Raw genomic sequence first — 18,942 nt, forward strand, 5'->3', positions numbered from 1 at the left:
GGGGTGTGCGAGAAGGCAAAAGAATTGGTCCGGGCCCAGGACCCACTTCCTTGGCTGGGAGACTTTGTGGTGGGCACAGCCAGCCATGGCCGCGAGCGCTGGCTCCCTTAATGCTCCTGGGGGCTAAGCCCTCCCTCCTGCCAGCCTCTACCGTCGGCGAAACTGCCTCTTCTGCACAGGCCTCAGATTTCCTAGGTGCAGCTCCAAAGGCTGTGTTAGAAAGAGAGAGGACAGCATGGCTGCCCTCAAACTGGCCCAGCCTACTGGTGCCTGTGGCACTGGGGTAAGGCCCAGCTCCTCCTGGCTGGTAGATGCCCGGTCTCCCAGACCTCAGTGCCATCCACACCACCATGCGGCCCCACAGCTGCATTGCCCAGCAAATCCTTCCACAAGGAAGGGGATTAGTGCATTTGCAAGCCTTTGAAGGGCAAGCGAGGGCACCTATGCCACATGAGAGCCCCATCCTCTGCCATTATTCCCAGTATGCTCCTTCTCCTGCCTGCTGGAACATGACCCTCAATCAGCATCCCTCATGGGCAGCCTAACACTTGATTTTCCAACACCAGGTGGGGTGTCCTATTTCTAATGTAAGATTTCCAGGACAGACCCATGCTACATACCCTATTCCTGTGGTGCCCATGGCTTTTATCAACAAAGGGATCCTCTTTGTGGGGAAACCCCAGGGGAAAAAAAAAAAAAAAAAGCTTCCTATAATCCCTGCAGAAATGAATTAACCAAGTGACACACAGAAGGGCTGTAAAATGCACACACATAAAATAGCCTGATCGCTACAAAAACAAACAAGCAGTGTTCCTCAGGGATTAAGTGTACTGTAGGGACCCATTTCTGAAAAATTGTACCAAAAAATGAATCAATAACTATGAATGAAGACTGTGGACATCCTTCTTTGCAAAACATGTAATCTTAAGAAGTGTTGCTGCTCCTTGGCATGGCCCATCAAGTGGGGGTGAGAAGGGTTCACCTGCTACTGGGGGCTGAGCTTGTGGGTTTGGAGTCAGTGCAGGCAGCTCTGCAGAGCATTAGGCTGTGCAGGTGAGCCCCAAGGTGCAAGGAAGCCTGCTCAGACCAAGGGCTGGTAACATGGGCTGAAACACAGCCACCCAGGGAACAGGGAGCATTCAGGAAAGGGAACTCAGCAAGGTGACTCATGGTCTCATTTTATGCCACTGGCTTTTAGATAGACACCATAGACACCAAAAAAAAAAAAAAAAAAAAAAAAAAAAGAGAGAGAGATTTATATATTGGCACCTCATTTGCTAGGAGAACAGCCTAGGAATATTTATGATTAAAAGGAGTGATTGAGCAGTGACATTCAGTGTTTCCATTTTTTAACAATTTCTGTTGTTTTTTTTTTTTTTTTCTCCTTTTTTTCTTTGTGGTCTTTGTAAAAACATCAGAATAATAGCAATTTATTAAGAACTGGCATTCACTCAAAATAGTTTCCCTTAATGTGAATGCTCTTACTGACATTGTAAAATTTATTTACAGTTTCTCTTTTTTCTTCTGTTCATTGTTTGGATGTACCATAGGACACCAATAAAAAAGGTTATTTATGCTAAACAGATGTACTGTGAAAAGCCAGATGCAACATGGATGATAACCAGCAGCTGAGCAGGCCCTGGCAGATAAACTGCCTTTGACTATGGGTTTCCTTCATACCCACCACTGTTGCAGCAGCTTCTCTGTCACTTACACGGAGGTAACCCAACCCACTGACTTCCAAAGTCTAAGGAATAAACAAAGTGAGCATCACCTCCAAAGTGCTGTGATTTCTGAGCCTCCTCATGCCTCCTAATGCCTTTATGATCTGGTAAAAAGAAAAAAAAAAAAAAGTGTTTAATACAAAGCAACATGAACACCCTAAGATAGTCTACAGAAAGCTGAAGTGCTGGATTTACCTCAGACATATTCATCTCCAGAGCTGGTCCCTCTGGGCCAGATGGAGAGTGCCCTGACAGTGCCCAATGCCTGTAGACACAGCAAACACATCATCTTTTCCTATTCAGAAATTGTGAAACAAACACAAGCAGCGTTCTCACATCAAGATGCACTCAAACTGCAACCCATGGTGCCTCAGGTGGACGCAGGCCCAAACTACAGTGCTTAAGATCAAGCAAGGGACAAACACATGAAACCACACAGTGCTCAAGGCTGCCAGACACCAGTTCCCTGTGCTGTCAGTGAAGAAGGATGCAGGAGGCACGCTACAGGTGTGCTGTGCTGGCTTCACAATTTCTTCTCCCCTTTGACTGCCTTGGGAACCAGGGCCTGGAGAGTAGGTGGTCTGAACCATGCATCACTCTCTTGGCCAAAGACATCAAAGTAGGCAAGCAGGATACAGCTGGATACTCCTACTTTCTCCTGAATATGAGTGGTTCCTCTGGCTCTCCCCACAATTCATTCCATTGACATTGTTCAGTTCTCATCCTATAAAGCATTCATTTAACTTAGAGGGGAAGAAAAAGTCAATTAAAAGGAAAAAAAAAAAAAAGTGCAACAATGAATTTTTAACATATTGTCCCAAACAGAAAGCTGGACCAGGTGCAGGCTCGTGATTAGGATCAAGTGATGGGAAGAGATCCAAAGTGTTCAGCTGAGCTGATTGCAGAGGCCTGGCTTTGAAGGCAGTGTACAATAAAGCAACTCATTAACAGCTGGACTTTCACCTTCCTGGCAATAGATGAGTCATGCATTTGAGAAGGTCAGTGCCTTGGATTTTAAGAATGGAAGAGAAGATCAGGATCATTTAGTCTGTGTTACACAGGACACAGAATTTTCTTTGAGCATTAAGGTAGCATGAGGCTAATACTTCTGTCTTGTATACTAGTGATTTAGTACTAGCACTGGCCAGAAGGGAACTGCTGACCCAACCAGCAGCTAAGTGTATCAACAACGGTAACAACAGCACTTTGCTAAGATCTGGGTATTTGTTGCTTTTCTTATGTTTGTCACTTTTTTCATCTGCGGCCAAGCTTTCCAGTTCGTAAAAGAGATTCCATAAGAGCAATCTGATCCCTTGTTTACAGGATAGTCCCTGTCTTTGCATTATCCCTAAAGCCCCAGATCAGCAATGCAATTAACCTTCTGAGAAATGCTCTCAAAAGCACAAGTAGTCTCACTCTTTTTCAGCACATCACTTGCTGTCAAAGCATCAACAAAGCAAGAGAAACAGTTCTTTACGGTACAAGGTAATTTGAGCCTATTAGGGGAGCAGCCACAAGAACATTTTGACTGCTATTTTCAAAACACAGGGAAGCAACTGCTTCATTGCATGATTGGACCAGGCAACAGAACCCCACTGCTGTAAAACTGGGCCATCTTGAGAGCTTCACCCTGTGTCTGATGGGGAATGTAATGAATGCATTTGGCTTTTGAGGGAGACACTCGTAAAAAACAAGAATTCTAGTGTATGGCAATATGTTTGACACGTGAGATGCACTAGAGAGAAGAATGAGGGGGTTGTTGGGAATACCAGAGTAAAGTGGGGGAAAAAAAAAGCTCCAAAATAAGCTGTGGAACATTTCTATATCCTACCTTGCCAGCAAGCACCAGCCTGCTCTCAGAACAGAACTGGTTTTAAATGTGTTAGCACGTTGCTTGGGCAGAAATGGTTGATAAATCTTGAAGCCAATTAAGGGGAAAAAAATAGATAGGACCAAACAGTGCTAGGGCCTTCCTCTCCACAGGAAAGAAAGAAGCATCCAGAGAAGCTTCCAAATAATACATTTAATATTCACATACCTCTTCCGCCCACTCAGTGTGGGTGCACTGGAATGACTTTGCTAGCTTCTATTATTTCTCTTGCAAGAAAGATCCTTGTAAATGAAAGAGAGTGTCCAGGTGACAGAGTCCATATATTCACAGCTTTGTATCTTCTCCTTCAAAAAGCTTTGGAGAGAGAAAATGCAGATCAGCCTCCAAGTTGCATCTTCTTTCCTGAAGTAGTCTTTTGGCCCTTTTTCTCAATACTAGGTTTGGAAGACATCTCTACCCCCTTGAGAGAGAAAAGAAAACCATAGGCTTTCCCAGAATAACCACATATACACAAGCTTCCCTTCCCTAGAGGAGAAGGAGAAGGACTCAAAACCTCTAAGATTGTTTTAGAACTTTTATGGCACTTAGCCAGAAATTTCAAGAAGAGTTCATGTGGCCATAAATCAACTGAACTGGTCAATGTGCAGAGACAACTGACCAAAAGACTCACCCAATGCTAGATGATTCACATTTCTGAGAAAGCCAGGAAACTAAAGATTTTGCCTTAAAAAGCAATGGGTTCCTTAACATTTCTTACAGTCATAACATTCTGCATGAACTTTCATGATTACAGGGACCAGCATAGCTGTATTAACGAAGAAGCTACTTTGAAGTGTATGTAGATATTTCTTTCAGTGCTGGCAAAATGACAAGTACACACCAGGTGACCAAAACCTCAACAACCTACACACTTAGCCAAAAAAAACTTGCACAAATATTCTCATAAACTCTTCCGCTCTGCTAAAAGATAAAGACTAGAATCTTTTTGTCTGGTATATCTCCTATTCCCATGTATTTTTATGTCAGGAAACTCTATATTTGTCTCCTTTCAAAATGAGTTCCTTTTCTCATGACTATGAAGGCCATTTTTCTGAGGCAGAACTAATGATTCTGCTTGTCTCAATTTATATTTTAATTGTAATTAACGTTTAGAGTAAGCAAGGCTCTTCTGAAAAATCAGTAGTCTTGAAGACATATACACTCCAGATGGATGTACAAAGGGATTTTGTGGAAGTGATATCTTATCCCGTTTATTTTTAAGGAATAAATATAAATATCAGCAGCAAGTACTAGGGACTTTTAAACATGCTGAAGTATTCTGTATTCTGATTAGATTCTTCACTGCTTGTAGAAATGCTGTGAATTGGGAAGAGGGGACTTTCACAGTGAGAGTCAAAATGTGCTTGGCTGCTCTTAGATGGCAGACTGTTATCCTTGACTCTGCTGTCCTTGTGTAGAGTACCTAGTGCTGTATTTTAAACATTTTTGAGGAAAACATCCTTATGCTCCCCTCTCTATTCAGCAGAGTGTCAGACTCAAGTTTCCAGATAATGTACAGAAATCAATCACTTATAACATCAGTGGCCCAGAGACTAAAACAGCTTTTACTTCAGTTTTAACTAGGAAAGACAGGTGTTGGTAAATGTCTGTCGTGGTTCCGCTCGAGTGGGCAGCCGAGCTCCACCACAGCCGCTCTCTCACTCCCCCTCCTCAAAGAGGAATGGGGAGAAAATATGTGAAAAGGGGCTCAAGGGTTGAGATAAGGACGAGAAAATCACGCAATAATTATTATAACGGGCAAAACAGACTCGGCATAAGGAGTTAGTAAGATTTATTGCCTATTACTAACAAGTGAGAGAAGTGAGAAAACAAAGGAAAAAGCAAACCAAAAGCACCTGCCCCCCCATCCACCCTCTTCCACCTCCTCCCCCCAAGCAGCGCAGGGGAACGGGGGAATGGGGGTTATGGTCAGTCTACAGCACTTCTTCTCTGCCGCTCCTTCTCGGTCACTCTCGTCCCCTGTGCTGTGGGGTCCCACCCACGGGATGCAGTCCTTGATGAACTGATCCGGCGTGGGCTTCCCACAGGCAGCAGCTCTTTCAGAACTGCTCCAGATATGGGTGCGTACCACGGGGTCCATCCCTCAGGAGAAAACTGCTCCAACCTGTCTCCCCTACGGGCAGCAGCTCCTGCCAGGTCACCTGCTCCTGCGTGGGCTCCTCTCCACGGGCTACAGGTCCGGCCCGGAATCTGCTCCGGCAGGGGTCTTCCACAGGCGGCAGCCTCCGTCGGTGCAGGGCCACCTGCTCCACCGTGGTCTCCTCCACGGGCTGCAGCGTGGAACCCTGCTCCACCGTGGTACTCCATGGGCTGCAGGGGGACATCCTGCTTCACCATGGTCCTCACCACAGGCCGCAGGGGACTTCTGCTCCGGCGCCTGGAGCACCTCTCCCCCTCCTTCTACACTGACCTTGGCACCTGCAGGCTGTTTCTCACTCCCGGCTGCTGTCTGGTGCAGCGTTTTTTTCCCTGTCTTAAATATGCTCTCACAGAGGCGCAAACAACATCACTTATTGGCTCAGATCTGGAAAACAATGGGGCCCTTCCCAAACATGGGGCAGCTTCTAGATCTTTCTCACAGAAACCACCCCTATGGCTCCCTGCTACCAAAACCTTGCCACGTAAACCCACTACAATGTCCTAGGTAGATCTCCCTTGAAGAAGTGGCCGAATTATTTAAGCAATCAAAGATATCGGCTAGCTCAATGTCACATCTCAGTAGTGTAACTCACACAATCCTGCAACTGGAGATGCTCATGGAGTCTGTAAGGCACTCTCTGTTTGGTGGCCCCATGGTAAAATGATGTGAACAGGAGATGTGCACTAAACAGCAGAGTTCAGGCCCACACTGTATGACAGATGACCACAATGTGCATGAAAGTAGCTCAGGCTTAATGTCTGGGCATTACCTCCTTCTGAGGTATTCTGTTTTTTGGTAGACCAATACCTGGATCATCCTGGTTTACAGCAAATGAAATGCCTTCAAAGAAGCTACTATTGGTCCTTCCTGGGTTCTGCCTTACCTAAAAATCAAAACACTGAAGACATCCATCTATGAAAGCTGTATCCTCCACTGGGTCATCAAAGCATACCTTGAGCACAATTTTTGGCAGCTGGGTTGTATCATAACACAAAACTTTACCTTACAGGCAGATAAACTGACCAGTTTGTAGACAGATTGCTAGTAGATTGACAATTTTAGGGCTTCATGCAGTGATGATGCAGGACTTTGTAAGATAACTTGAATGCCTCTATTTATTTTAAACATCCTATTGAACCTCTGGTTATAATGCTTAGGAAACAGCAATGCAAACACATAGGTAAAGAAGCAAGGAGTTTTACAAAGTCACACATCAGAAACTGAAACTTCAAAGATCAGCTTCAGAAGAGCCATGTTGATTTATAGGAGATGGCCCACATGTATCTAATGCAATCTACCGTCCAGGAAAGACATCTCGTATAAGGTAGTTGCCCAAGACAACAGAGCACTCAGAGTCAGTGACCATACAGGGCGCTCCCAGTTCCAATATTCCAAAATTCCTTGAAGCTCCATGAAAGACCTGGGGCAGAAAGCTTAAACTTTTGCAAAAAAAAGTTCATGCTCAGCTGGTGACTATAGTAGATAGACACTTTGGAGTGTTTTTATTTTTAAATGTTGCCCTCCACCACCATGAAGCTAACCAGTTTGTAGGAATCAACAAGTCAGAGTAGGCATCTCTTGCTCCATGAACAATGTGGTTAGCTCTGCATTACAAGGTTTCACCAGTGCTTTTTAACTACTGTGTGCTTTTCTAAATTGAAGACCAGACACACTGGTCAGCAAAATGAAAAGACAGAGCCCCAGGCAGCATTCAGTTCATAAGTACCTGCCAATTTGTTTTGCAATTGCACTGTTATTTAAAAATGACAGTGTTGAATTAAAAAAAGTTTCAGCTGGGTATGGAACTTTGCAGCTCCATGGCAGATCTGCCAGGGCTCTCTATCTGCCAGCCCATAAAACATTTTGTGATTGAACATGCCAATCTAAATTAACTGGATTTAAGGTCAAGTGGCATTCACAGCTGAATGTGGTGCAGAAACCCTGAGAAGGAATAGCAGCAATATCCCCTATACCTGTAAAGCATACTGAAAATAAAGAAATAAAAATTCAAAAAAAAAGAAAAAATTCACTCGCTGTTCTCATGTTCTTTTTTATGAGGTTGAGCAATATTTATTTGAAAACTGTAAAACCACAAGTACTTGGCATCTGCCCCCTTCGATCGCAGCATAGTTTAATGTAGGGCAGGGGCATCATTTAGCTGCTTTTAGCAAAGTTAAAATTGGCCCTTTGAATCATTACATTTTTTCTCTGAAACCCATCTGTACATGGATATGCTGAGCCACCACTTTATATATAAATATATATATATACACCTTCTCACATTTTTTCCTTGGCTTTCCAATATTGAGGAGAGCCAACTGAAGCCAATAGACCAACCATTGGCAAAAATGACTGAAATGTCATCAGCATACAACGTGGCCACAGATGTATCCCTTTGCTTCCTTCTACCTTAGTTTGCAAAAATGTCTGCTTGCCATCCAGCTCAAACACAGGTACTGAAGCTTGATTAATATCTTTTTAATAGATTGAGATCGTCATATAAACAGTGCTTATAAAAGGTCTGATGTGGAGATTCATCATTATTTTATCAGGCCAAGTCCTGACATCATTGCAGTTTTCCACTGAGGGAAGAAAATGATCTTGGCTTCAACAGCAGTTTTGCTTCATTAAGGTCTGAACCAAAACACACTGAGGCAGGACTTCAGGATCTGTCCAGAGATGATTTAGTCTTAGGACAGACAAGTTGTACTAATGAATGTCACCACAAAATAGCTTTGTTTCAATTTCATCTATCTGCCACATCTAGGCTACCCTATTGCAGGTTGGCCAGCCTGCACAGCTATAAACAGTGAGGTGGCCTGCTCTTTTGTTCAAAGGAAAGGCTTTGTTAATGATTGGATCTAGAAACAGATGATCACTCGACTCATAGCTGCTTGGTGCTTCTCCTCTTAAAAAAATATCCTGGGCTATGGATGATCTCAGTGTAAAGAGCTCTTCCCACCTGGGTCTTCACTCTCTTCACAGCTTCCAGCAGGGCAAAGGGTATGACCAGAGTGCATTTGTATTTTAGCGAGTACCAGCTCCTGAATGGTTCTGTTCTCAAGAAAGTCATTTCGTCTAAGGAATGACCTTCAACAAACGAATGCCATTTAATCTAAGTAGGTCGCTTTGTCAGCAATGCTACAGTTTTAATGGAAATGTTTCCATTTCAAGACAAATGTTCCATACCCTGATGGTTGTGGTACTGTGTTTGGCACATGGAGTCCTAAATTCAAGTCACCCAGATTGAAGCGCAGTAAAGGTCTGGAATGAAAAACGTCAGCGCTGCTTCAGGCAAAGCAGGGACTTGAAACCAGATTTCCTGCATGCCAAGCCAGTAACTCAACCATCAGGCTTTGGATCACACAGGTCTTGTCCATGGGCCAGCCAACCCTGAAAGCAACTGTGGGAAGAAACTTCTAGTCCTGTTCTAATCACTGCAACTGGAAGCAAAACGACTTTGGATTTCATGATATCTGGCTCTACAACCTTGTCTCCTTATGAGCTATTCCAATACAAGCTTGTTCAGTTGAGGGCCTGGATCAATTACGTGCTTTCTCCCTCGAATCCTGACAGAGATGAGGAATATTAGTACTATTTTTTTCTTGTCTTATAACATGTTTGCTGCATGCTTCCATCAGATTAATTTAGACTACCCAGGTAGAAACAAGATTTTTATTGTTGTTGTTGTTAGAGCTGGTCAACCAAATCAATGAATTTCAGTTATATCGCAACTATTTCAGTATGATGGAAATTTACTAGTTTTCAAATATTTCAAAAACACACGATAAAATCCATTAATATTGGAACACCTGGAATTGGAAAAACACAGCCATTAGAAACAACAAAGATGAATTCTTGTAGACACAGGTCTATGGGTTCCATGTTTGTGCTTTCTAGTAGAAAGTAGATCCTGCATGGAATGAAGAGAAAATCATCCCTGTTTCTGGGTGACTCATGTTTTGAAGTGCTTCCATCCTAAGTCCCTTTGTCCTTCTGGCCGAAGAATTAGTCAGAGTGACGCACAAATTTATCACTTCTAGTTGCATTGCAACAGTCCAGTGCATCTATTTTGGAATAGGAGAGATCATGAAAGTCACACAGATGATCTCTTGCATGAGATTTCCAGGTACCAATAAATTAGAGAGGCCAACACTTCCACTGCATACAGATCTTAGCAACAAAAGTGAAGCTAGTTTTCACATATTTCTTTTTCACTTTTCCACTGTATGCATTTGTTTATGTACACGTCCCTTTAAGAACTGAATTTTGAAAGCATGAGATACTCACATTCATACATAGTTAGTGTCAACTGAGCATATTTAACACTACTAAAATTGTCAATGTCTCAATAACAAAGGCCTAAAATAAAGTACATGAAACTCAAGCAAAAGAATAAAGAGTTTAGTTTATTGCAAGCAATATCCATTTTTAACAGCAAACCCTGATCATAAGAATAAATATTTATCTCCTGAGATATTTTGCGTCACTGGATAAGCAGAAATATCCCTTTGCTATCTAAGAATGAATAGCATTAGGTGAGCTGCTATATTGTTAGTCATCTTCTGTGATATGTTGAATGGGACAGATGGATCGATATTTTGTGCATGAGGGAGTGTCACTACTCATTTATTTCCTGTTTATCTGCCAGACCAGCTAAACCACCAGCTAATACACAAAAGAAACAAGACAGTATAAATGGCTGACAAACTGGCTGGCTAATGAAAACCAAGCACTACTTCACCCAACCTCACAACAACCCCTACACAGCAGCACTGGGGGTGCTTTGATTTGGCCCACTGCGATACAGGGAACATGCCAAAGCCAACTTGGTTCTTGCTTGCCACAAGCTCCCTGTACAAGGTGGTAGTCAAGGGGAAGTGGACAGTGCTGTTAGCAGTATATTGATGGATCCTTTCTTCTGTTGATTCTGCAAGGTGAGTCACCAGAGATTCCAAATCCCACCTACAATCTCATTAAAGCTCTGCAGCGTGGTAGTCAAACAGTGCCACTTTGGAAATGAAAATGAAGACCCTGGAACTTCAAACTTATCTGGATATGGAAGACAAAGTTACCACGTTTACTGAGCCAGTGTGATCCACTTCGCTTTAAGCCCTACCTCTCCTTGAGTCCGTAGTCATAAGCTTGGGAAATAGGAGTGGGCCTCTTGTCCAGCTGGACTTGTCGTGATCTCCATGGAATCACCCCATCCAGTTGATAATACATACCCAGAGTTACCCCCAGGCTTTTGAAAATGTCTGTCCTTCCCCTAAGGTTGTGAACAGGACTCCTCAATGCTGAAAGGTTCACAAATTGCCTGGGCTTTTCTCACACAAAATGGGGTTATTGAGCTATTCCCAATGGCTCTACTAAACCTGTACTACTATCCATACTGGTAGTACTAGCCTGTATCTGTACTGCTAGCCATATTCTCAGTGACAGAAGGCAGCACCGGGACCACCTGATAGTCTCAGAGAGATCTAAGGCTGGGTTGGCCCACATGCCTCTACATCCATGTTAGAAGATAGTACAGTGGTCTTGTTTTTCCTCCACTGGCTGACCTTCTCAATTTCAGAGGTCAGTTGCCTCCCCACACTCTCTGCTGCATGTAGGCCCACATACCATACTGCTACCATGAGAAGATATTCAGTGACACGTCCAAAATATCAGCAGGCAGCACAGACAAACAATCAAGCAAAATATTTTCTCTCCCACGCTAGGCTCCTACCCCGTCAGAGGCAGCTTCCAGGCCACCCACCTACTTCAGGTTCTCCCGCCTGTCCCTTGCATCCTGCATGTCCCTCTTGTCACCCATTCCTGTTCCTCTCTCTCAGTCCTATCCAGCAAATACCTAACAAATTCTTGTCAGTGCTGGATAGTTGCACAGAGCTGATTGGCAACTGGCAGGTATTGAAGAGAGACAGCTGCAATGGAAAGAAACATTAAGTCCATTAACAAAAAAAAAAAAAAAAAAGTCATAGTGATTACAAAATTTAAGGCTACTCCAACATACCCAGGCTATCGCAACATACCTGGTCTGCTTTTACAATGAGAAGCTCTGGTATCAGGAGAAAAAAGGCACCAGAAATTGAAAGGGTGGCCAGCAGCCAAGTAAGAATATACAGACACTTAACACTTCTCTGTTAACAGCAAGGGCAGCAAAACTATAAAAGAGTTATTGCTAGTTCAGTGGGTTTACAGCACAGAGAAAGCTGTTGCTTTTCTGTCAGGATAGCTGTAAACAAAAAGCCCTTGAACAAAGGAAAGAGACAGAGCGATGCATGCATTTTCCTGAGGTGGCAGCAGCACATCTGTAGGGCTGGGCCAGGACATCCACCACCTTAACTCAGAGGGCATCCACCCTCCTGGGCAGGGAGAAGGGCAAGTGCCAGAGCAAACCCAACAGCACTGCTCTGCAGGGAAGGCAAGGAAGGTAGCCAGTGGTCTGAGTGGGAAGGAAACCAAGGAAAGTCAGCTCCTCAGATGCAGGAGACACAGAAAAGCTTGAGGATGCCAACACAGATGAGGTGGTGATGAAGGGGAGAGGGGGCGGGAGGAGGGAAGACTCAGCCCAGAAACAAGATCTCCACAGCTGGCCAAGACACTGATCCCAGCCACATGATGTCTGTGTGGGAAGAAGGAGCAGGAAACAGGGAAAAGGATGGTCCCAAAAATACCTTGGGGGGACATGAACAGGAACAGGCACCAAGATGTAAACTCAGGTGTGCATCTCCAGCTGGTCTGGTAACACTTTGTGCACACCCACCAAGCTTCCTCCACAGCCAGCACAGGTCAGTTAGCCCCATATCCACCAGGGTACAGGGAAACCACCCCCTATTTATCAGGGCAAGAAAGCACACACGGGCAGGGCTTGATAAGTTGTTCTACTTTCGTAGAACTTAAGTAATTAATTTGTCTTTGTCTCTATATTGTGAGTTGAATTACCCATAACAGGTTTCATCAAAGGGGTGTAGCATCCCAGAGAAAACAAGACTGACTCTGGATTCTTCAGCTACAGTCAGACAGGACTAAAAATGTTAAATAACAAACAAACAAGCAAGGAAACAAACAAACAAACAGAAAGGTCCTTAAAGTTTTTTGGTTGCTTTAAGAGTCCTGGAAAAAATAGAAGATAATTCAAGGAAGGAAAAGAAAGTTTATAAACCATTGAAAGTAAAAAGCCAGGCAAATAGTACATGAATACCAAGCCAGAGTGGGACTCACGTCTAGAAAGCAAGCTACGATTTAATTATTTGCTGTTACTATAATTTGAGCTGACTTTAGTAGGCAGATGACCTCTCTATAGTGTTTGTCATATCCTTGCAATCTCCCAGTTAGCTGCTGCTGCCAATATCTAGCCCAGGTGGCTAAAAGCATAAATCAGCTCTTGACTTAATCACTAATTATTTGAAAACCTGTTGTATTAAAACTGTATGTGCAGAGACTTTGTAACTAAATAACATCAACAAAAAAGGTCTGGGATACTTCTAACCATTTTGTTGTGCTTCCAGGTTAGAGAGAGAGAGAGAAAGAGAGCAAAAAAAAAAAAAAAAAAAAAAAAAAAGGAGGGGGAATTAAAAACTAACATTAGTCCAAACCCTTAGAGAGCAACATGTAACAGCTTGAGACAAGAAAAGCATGCAGAACTTGGCACTGAGCATTGTGCTACAAAACAAGGAACATACACTTGAACACATTTCCAGATCTCCATGCAAGAAAAATACCTATTGCCCAGAGTGGGTTAGCTGAAAGGTTCCCAGACTGCAAGACACATTTCCCAGAGAAAGCCTTTAGCCAACACCCAACTCTTGAAAATGCAAGAGGTAACCCTGGAAGCAGATCCCACTCACAACGTTGTGGCAGGAATGGCACCTAAATGCTCACAGACCATGTCAGAGGCAATATAGCAGAAAGCAAGTCTGCTTTGAGAAGATAGATGCACTTACTCCCGTGATAAATGCATCCAGGACCTCGAAGAAATAGACAAATGAATACTTACATATTAGTTAAATACTTATTTATTAGTTCCAGTGTTTCCTTCTGTCCTTTTTGACCACTGCTAATTGAGATTCAACCCTGCTGCTCATGGCCACTGTGAATCTGTTCACAGCTTTGTCACCAAAGGAAGCACCTGGGCCAGTCTCACCCAAATCTCAGGCTACCACCCACCCGGGTCAATAAGGAAGAGCAACTTTTCTAAGCCCTATGATTCAGTCACTCTGATTTATGGTCCTAACAACAACACAAGAAAGCGTTTTTTTTCCTTCCCCATTTCTAGCCCATCTTAGCTTTTGAATACAGGCCTTACTGAGAGGCAAATCCCACATATTTCTGAGGCCTCACAAGCGGTTTCTTGCCTTCTGTAAGGAATAATGCTGATATCCTTGAGCTCCATGTCAGAAAAATGAAACATTTGGGTCATTAGCAGATAATATAACAAGTTATGTGGTAGCAACAGACATCTTAATTATGGATGCAAAACCACCACTGAGAATTTGTGGGGAACAAAACTTGTGCTGCTACATGACTGCTCCACTTCTTGTGTGAAATTTATAGATGTGGAAAATATGTTCCTTGGACCACAAGAAAATTTCAGTTCTGGGTTCCTTTCAGAAGAAAAGAAACCTGAGAAGACCCAAACATTTGCCATCTTGTTTAACGTGGTTAATGTAGATACTAAATGTGATTTCAAGTCAAGAGATTTTTCAAAGACTCTCCAGGTGCCATGCCAGAATGGGCTTAATGTTGGGTCAAACTGCACGAACAGAGGTGGAGTGAGACACTTTACTGGAGGAGGTTGTTATGCTGCCTCTAAGGAAATTGCCTCAGAACTGGGATGTCGAGACAGTTTTTGGTGATTGTCCCACTGGCAGATATTGCCAAGCAATAGTCAACACACACCAAATTTATCCACGAGGAGTATTTTTTCGCCCACATTGTTGGCATTGCAGGTTTGAAATCCAAGGCAACCAAGGGTATCAGTAGAGGAACATGAAGATCTACGGCCTGCCAGAACAATTCTTAACATTCACGGCCAGCTCCTGTGAGATTTACATGGCTCCTTTCTAGGGTATTTGCTAGCCTCTCCCACCACATCTTACTGGGGACACACGGGGCACAGAGCCTCCAGGAAGTCTCTTGAGCTACCAGCACTGCCAGAGAAATTAATCTGGCTTACAATGCACCCGGGTGCTGACTCCAAGAGGCTCTCAGGAGAAAGAGGGAAGCCAACACAGGCCTCTGCCATGAGAATACTTCTCACAGTCTGCTCCAGCAGAAGTAGACCAAAGGCAGCTATTTCATGGCAGCTTCCTTCTTTTCTGGACGCTGCTTGGGACACATGGACATGCCCATATGCACAGGATGAGTAATGCATGAGCAGCCCAAGAGCTCTCCATGAGTATGAGGGATTGTTCTGGATATTCCAAGCTACAGCTTACTGAGCAGGTTAAGGTCGTTTCAGCCTGCCAGGCTTATAAGGGTGCGTGCCACATTTAGAGCTTAAAGAGCATTGATCAAAAGGAACAAGCATGAAGCTCTTGTTGTCTGCTTGGTGTTCTGATCAAGCCTGGGCAAACTGGCATCTCCTACAATGTGGTTGTCTGGGAAGCCACAGTCCTGACCTCCTTCCTCTGCATCTCAGAATGGGTGACAGCTTAAAAACATGAGTTTGAGAGAAAAAGACAATAGCATCTTTACTCCAAATGACTTCTATATGGGATCCCTAGGCCCTAGTTCTAAATTAGGGCATAGAAGTTCACAGCCAAATTTATATGTCAGAGAACTTTACTCAAGGTCTAGCTTAGGTCTCAGCTGTGCTCACCTGGGGATGTTCCTCAAGCAGGTGATAGCAGCAGCTTATGGAAGTGGCATAATATCAAACAAAAACAAAGGCATAATTAAAGAGAGGTTTTAGAGACAAGGGGTGTACATGTATCTGCCCGGCACATCACAAGCAGCTGTGGAGGTGCCTGAATAACCCTAAACAATCAGGCTTTGGGTCTGGCAGAACAAAGCTCAGCCAGAGCTAACTTCAGTGTTTCACTGCCATTCATTTTTCATGATCATCCGATGGCTCACAACTAGGACGACTAAGTTCTCCTTCAGTGCCCACCATTTCAAGCTTTTAGAGGGTCTCAAGTGAGCTATCAGAAACTAGACCCCCTCACTATGCAGTGATGTTAGCCAAGTTGAACACGAACAGAACTGACAACTTCAGAGAGGTAAGGAAATACTATGGGAAATACATCTACTGACAGCTGAAGGGGTAGGTCTGAATTCATAAAAGCCCCAAAATGTGCTAATTCCCTTTCTAAGATTCACATTTAACTAGGAACAGTAAGAAAATCCATTTTATATGCTCACCAAGCAGTAAAACTATTGTGAAAGAATGTGAGAGGGATTATGTGAGATACAAACACATTTTCTTAGCCGTGTAGTGTTCATTCTAGCGTATCAAAGGAGTTACTCAATGAATTTGCCATGCCAATAATTTTTCCTTCATTGTGCAGGACTGGAGGAACTGCAGTGCTAGAGGAAAGCAAAATTCAGATTTTCAATAAAAGGGGAGGTTCTGTTATTACAATGGGCAGCTTGATCTTGTCTCCTCTTAAATGTACATATTGTGCTTTCTACAATAGGCCCTGATCGTGGTGGGGCTTTCAGATGCCTTCAAAATAAAACAACAGAAATGACTAGCAATTAACAGGAAATTGAATGGTCCCCAAAATTACCCCCTCGTAAGTCTGACTACTGTATCTAGCAGTAATGGAACAAATATCAAGAAAAATAAATTACTGAACATCTGGAAAATAACAGATTATTGAGCAATAAATGGGACAATAAATCTAGTCAAGAAAGATACGGCTGCCTTTTTTGACACAATAAAAAAAAAAATGACTGCAATATACTTTAAGCAAGACAAGTATTACAGCTATATTAGGTTCTCAGTAAAACATTACTTCCAGTGCCAAATATATTTTGTGGGTTTTTGTGTGTGTGTGTGTGGTTTTTGTTTTTTGTGTGTGTGTGTGTGTGTGTTTGTTTGTTTTTAACAAAAATTGAATCAAAAATTATTTGGGGGGGCAATAAGTAATTTTAAGATCAGAGCTGCTAAAGGATAGGAAAGAAAAAGTAATAAAAGCTAGCATCATGTAAAATATAGGGCTAGCAATGCATAAGAGGTCAGTGTTAGAGCATGTGCTGTTTAACAGTGTATTTCATTTTGTGCCGTTTAGATCTTTCCTTCACTCTCCTTGTAATACCAATTGAGATTTTCCTGAAATATATTGCTCTGTGTTGATATTTCCATTGTCTGCAGCTGAGGTTCAGAAGGGAGGAAGAAAGGGAGGGAGCTATTTATTCTCTCATTCTATAAATTGAAATAGCTTCTGAATTTTTGCATAATGCTTCGCACTTTTTAATCATGACCCGGAAAGAGAAATTCAGAAATGAGGAATTCAAGCTGGTATTACTTTACCTCACACTTACATTGCCTTCCTCAAATCACCAGCTATAAATCCATCCAGAGCTAGCCCACAACACAACAAAACACTTATGCATATGTTCAACTGTTGGTCCAGCCAGTAGTCACTGAACTTAAGTAATTGCAGTTACTCTTGGAGGCCTTTTGATATCAACAGGTTGCATTAGCTAGTGAGAAGTCTCTCCCCTCTGCAAGGTCACAAGAGAAGATGTCAAGACATCTATCACCTATGAGAGACAGAAAATACTGCTGTGGATTTTGTAAGTAACCACTGAGAGGAACTGGGAGTATTTAAAAAGTAGATGAGACAAAACTGCAGTAATTGCACTGTAAAGAACAACCCATCCTTACACTGACCTGGAATGAGAGTCCTCAAAGATGTGGTCAGTGTGCAATCAAGGCTGAGCTATTTTTTACAACTTGAGAAAGAAAACCTTCCACAAAAGGATACACCAAGCCCCAGTGTCTTCTTTCCCTGAAGGGAAAAAGTGATATGTGAATCCCACTATGATAAAACATTCAAAAAAGAAAAGCCGTGTCTGTTTTTCCTCTATTTATTAATAATTTGATTTATGGGAGTTTCTAAAAATAAAGTACCAAAACTTATGACTGACCAGTGCCCGATGGCTTTCTTTCTCATGTGGAAACTTGAAAGTGATTCTTTAATTATTCTAGTATGTAAAATTCATCAGACTATTGGCAATAATGTAAACCACTCTGATCCACAGGGATAGTTATTTGCTTTTTACCAAACTAAGATGGGTAGCTGGTGAAAAACAAAAATGTAAGGTCATTTGATAGCAACATAGAAAATGAAAAATATTCCTTGTAAACTTAAAGAGATACTGTCAGGATGGCTAGGCATGTTAGGCTGCTTTGGCAGCTGACTGAAATAAAGGATATTTTTGTTGGCTTCTTACAAATACAGCAGTGCCTTATCCATGGGACTCAAAGCAAGAATGGCAATATATTATTGACATTTCAGTTAACTAGCAGATCATAATAAAATCTTCATAGCATTTCAAATCAATCAGAAATAGTAACCTTTTCTAGTATTTATTTGTAGTAAACCTTAAGTCTGAGGATCAAAAAACTTTGTAGGCCAAGTGAGATGTTTAATTTGACCAAAAGGGAAACAACTCAATTTTCTTTTAAACAAAATTCAAGCATATCTGAACTATTTGTTGCTCTGAATTTCAAATACAGGAATGTTTCAGTTTAGGACAGTTGAAGTGAAATGTTTCTCTTTTTTCTATTTGGGGTTTGTTTGTGTTTTTGGCTAAAGGAATTGGGTGAATTTGACATGACACTTCATGAAGGATGTGGGAATGCTAAACAGAAGTAAAAAGAGGGCCTGAGAATGATCCTGCGGTTGGCAGAAAAAACTCTTGCAGTGGCACGCTTTGGGACCTCATGCTATTCGGCTCACGGGAGGAGAAGATGGATAAGCCAAGGAAAATAACCGAATCTTTTAATCCCCATCACCACAGACACAGCAACATCCAGTGGCTGGGAGATGGATCAAGATGGTCAGGAGTGGTTCAGGAAGAAGAGAAACACAGCAGCACCTGAGGACACCCGGGATTCAAGGATACCCAGGCAGGTGTTCCACAATGGCCCAAGCTAGGACTTGGCCAGAGGCAGCCTGGATGTCTCAGCCTCAGTGCTAAGACAGCTCCCACTTACCCACAGCATGCTGGTG

The 18,942-nt window shown here is 42.7% G+C and overlaps 1 long non-coding RNA gene across 1 annotated transcript in view; it reads right to left on the minus strand.

Annotated features, from left to right (window-relative positions):
- Positions 1–18,942, minus strand: part of LOC309884278 — a 92,991-nt gene that overhangs the window by 37,562 nt on the left and 36,487 nt on the right. Inside the window, exons 3-4 of the long non-coding RNA XR_014318593.1 lie at positions 3,763–3,909; positions 1,775–1,828 (exon numbers count right to left, since the gene is read on the minus strand). This is a non-coding gene — a long non-coding RNA (uncharacterized lncRNA). The remainder of the gene's footprint in view (positions 1–1,774; positions 1,829–3,762; positions 3,910–18,942) is intronic.

This window comes from Aythya marila (assembly GCF_965140915.1).
Source record: "Aythya marila genome assembly, chromosome: 1".
Lineage (NCBI taxonomy): Eukaryota > Metazoa > Chordata > Aves > Anseriformes > Anatidae > Aythya > Aythya marila.